The 3,644-nt window shown below is 31.0% G+C and overlaps 1 long non-coding RNA gene across 1 annotated transcript; it reads left to right on the top strand.

Moving 5' to 3' along the window:
- Positions 1–426: 426 nt before the first annotated feature.
- On the top strand, positions 427–3,165 carry LOC143056733 (uncharacterized). The gene is made up of 2 exons (XR_012972482.1): positions 427–491; positions 3,080–3,165. It is a non-coding gene; the product is annotated as an uncharacterized LOC143056733 (long non-coding RNA).
- The last annotated feature ends 479 nt before the right edge of the window (positions 3,166–3,644 follow it).

Here is a 3,644-nt window from a genome sequence, read left to right as displayed (position 1 = left end):
ATAGAGTAATATTTTTTCAATAACTTTTGAGTCTTTTATTAAAATTTACAAATAAAAAATTAGTCTGTAGGTTATTTGTTCATATCTTCCTGGATTTAAAAAGAAAGAGATCTTTCATTTTTTTTTTTTTTTTTATTTTAATTCATGTTTAAGGGAACTACTTTTTTATTGATTATTGTAACATAAATTATTTTCTCTGCAATTGACAATTAAGGTTTATGAGGAAGTAAAGTGATTATAAGTGATTACAGAAAAAACACTTATCACGCCTTGAACAAAATGTTATGTAGTTTTCCTGGAAAGATTGAATAGGATATTAACACTTCTAAATTCACGTATTTCTGTGTAAATGAAAGGAAACGTTGTAAAGTAACAAAATTATGAAATTTTCCCATACTTTCAGTAGTAGATAATATCTTTATCTAAATTTGTCAGATAAATATTCAGTAATTTTCAGAAGGTCAATGAGTAACAGCTGTTAATACAAAGTGGTAAGATTTCTTTACCGTTGTTCATTATGGGGAAAAACAATTGGAAGTAAACTAGCAACGTCGTGTATTTTTGTCCCGTCTATATTGGTTCTTCAAAAACCACAAATTGACTACCGTATATTTATCAACTCGATTTAGTTAAATTTTCTACACTAAATCAAGTGTTAGATTGGAAATGACAAATGTATTGTTTGAAATGAATACATTGTGTAAATTTTAAACGAGACAAATTTTAGTAAGGACGTGCTTCGTCTAACTCTTCAACAATTCTAATAGACGATAAAATGAGCTGCAGTGAAAAAATAAGAGCAAATACACGATAAAAATAGTTTGTGCATGTGTTATATTAACATTTTGTCTTCGGCAATTCATAGTTTTTATATAACACATGTATGTGCTGGAATGTTGGCAGTCATGTATATGCTTCGCGATACATTTTAATTGCCTAATAGAAATTATGGTATGCTATAAATGAAAAAAAAACTGCGTCTTTACAGTAACCGATGTTCACAATAACCAAGGTACAAATATTATTTTTGTCAAAAATATAATAGGGGCGAGGTGAAAAACTTACCCAAAAATGTATATGATGAAAATTCCAATGAATTATAAGCAATTATGCGCAATAGATCCCTTTTGAGCTATATCCTTCAGCAAAAGAGTTATATACATGATAAACAAAAATTAAAAAATATAATGTTTGTTTCGTAGGTACTTATTAATCACAACTACCTTATTACAACATTGGTCATTATCGATTATAAGAATTTAATTTGCCAAATAATTGGTGTATTATAGCATCATATTTTTTTCAACCACTCGCTAAATATGGGAAGGAATTGACGTTGACCCCAAACGCACGAATCATGTACATCAAAATCATAGTTTTGGTATCGAAGTCGAAAGTGGTCTAATGTATTCAAATTTGAGAGAAGTTATGTGAACTTTGCCAGGCCGAGTTGAAACCTTTGTTTCTTAAACCTTCGTAAATAAATTGTTACATATCATGTCAGTACCGAATCCCTGACTATTGAGCTGCTTATATCCTTGAGAACTTGCAGACCACCATCAGCGGTATTGGCCTATTGCTAGTAAATATGCACACGAACATGTATGTTTAAGGAATTGACATAACAATAATTGTTTCAACTCCCTCAGGCAAAGTTGACTTTAGATGCATTTGGCTATTTATTTTAGGTATTTCTGACATATAGCTCTTCGACGGTTTCGGTACTTATACATCGTCGAATTTCAAATGTTTGGCTTTGAGCGTTCCTGATGAAGGTTAATCCATAAAAGCGCTTCGGACGCATTGAATTATTAAACGTGTTGTTTTCAAGTTTTCACATCACTGGGTCGATACCTCTGCTGGTTGACTATTAGTCCCCGAGGGTATCATCAGCTCAGTAGTCAGTACTTCGGTACTGACATGATTGAACAAACCTTTCTAAAATTGTCCGTTTATAAATTTTGAAATTATTAAGAAACTAAGGTTTCAACTCCCTCAGACAAAGTTGACTTTAGATGAATTTGGCTATTTATTTTAGGTATTTTTGACATATAGCTTTTCAACGGTTTCGGTACTTATACATCCTCGGATTTCAAATGTTTGGCTTTGAGCGTTCCTGATGAAGGGAAATCAAGAAAAATGCTTCGGACGCATTAAATTATTAAACGTGTTGTTTTCAATTTTTATTATAATACGTTTTGAATAAAATGGTTATCATGACCAACACAAATATTTTCAGAATGATGATAAATATATATACAATATTAGGTCAATGTCAGAAAAATATATCCTTTTTTGTATGAGGCTGAGAAACTGGGGAAGGGCGAGGTTCTACCGAGCACTTCCCCAGTTTTAAGCCGAATACAAAAAAGTTTATATTTTAATGACATTGCATAATATTGTTTTTATACTGCAACTTAAATTAATACATTTTTATAGCTTTTTAAATCGTAACACAAATGTCAAACTTATTTTCATCCCTTAATGGACCCCTGATTGGGGAGAAAGTGTTCCATGATGAAATTGACATTATACAAAATATTGCTATGTTACTATATTTAGGAAATAAATATAACCAGGAAGAGTTGGACAATTGGGACTTAGAAATAAATCAAGTTCAGACAATATATTTTAAGTGCTAAAGTGACAATTTGTTAATCCGTCTATCTAACCTTTTATATTTCTTTTTGTTTAATTAATTCTATTGTTAAATATATGTTTGTCGTGATAGAAATCACTCTGACCATGACAAGTTAATCCGTTGGACACTAATCCTTTTCTATAGTAACTGTTTTTTATTTATGCTTGTGTATGTTATTTTGTAGTCAGTTTTAGGTCTTAGGTCTGGTACTGTCCGGACCTTGCTAATAAAGTTTAAAGTATTGGTATTCCGTCTTTGAATCACTATAACACGGAAAACGCCCGGTTATATAAACACAGCTAGTTGCAGTATAAAATGGTGTGAGGCGGGTAGTCACTGTATTTTGGTATAGATAAATACCACTTCATGCAATATTGAAATAATGTCCATATTGATGACGAGATGAATCATTTTAAATGTTTACTAATCTTTTTTCAGATTTCTTTTATCATTCGTACTATAACAAATGGCGGAAGCACAGGAAACTATCCGTTCACAGGACTACGAAAAGAGAAAATCTGAAGGCAAAATATATTTTTAACAAGATTTTGATACGATTGTTAACATTCAATAGTACATAGGACTTGTTCGCTGCATTGAAGACCCGTTGGTGGCTTTCAGTTGTTGTCTGCTCTTTGGTCTGGTTGTTGTCTCTTTGACATATTCCCCATTCTCAATTTTATGTATCATTTAGTTATAATTCCATAGTGCAAAAATAGCAAAAGCATGAATGTACTGGAAAAAGTTAAAACAGCGGTGCCTTTCATGACGGAGTGCTACTAACAAATACGATTAAAAGAGGATTTCATACGAAAAAAATGCATTAAACAATAACAAAATGAAAACGTTTGATTTAGTATTAAGTGCGATGTATTAATCTTTGAAAGAGAGTTTAAATATCAAAAAGGATATTCAAACTCATAACTCTAAAACAAACTCAAAATTCAATCGCAAAAGATATTTTTAAAATTCTATCAAAAGACATATTTAAAAGTCTGAAAAC

This window comes from Mytilus galloprovincialis, chromosome 13, assembly GCF_965363235.1.
Source record: "Mytilus galloprovincialis chromosome 13, xbMytGall1.hap1.1, whole genome shotgun sequence".
Taxonomy (NCBI): domain Eukaryota; kingdom Metazoa; phylum Mollusca; class Bivalvia; order Mytilida; family Mytilidae; genus Mytilus; species Mytilus galloprovincialis.
This window is presented reverse-complemented; position numbering and strand designations above follow the sequence as displayed.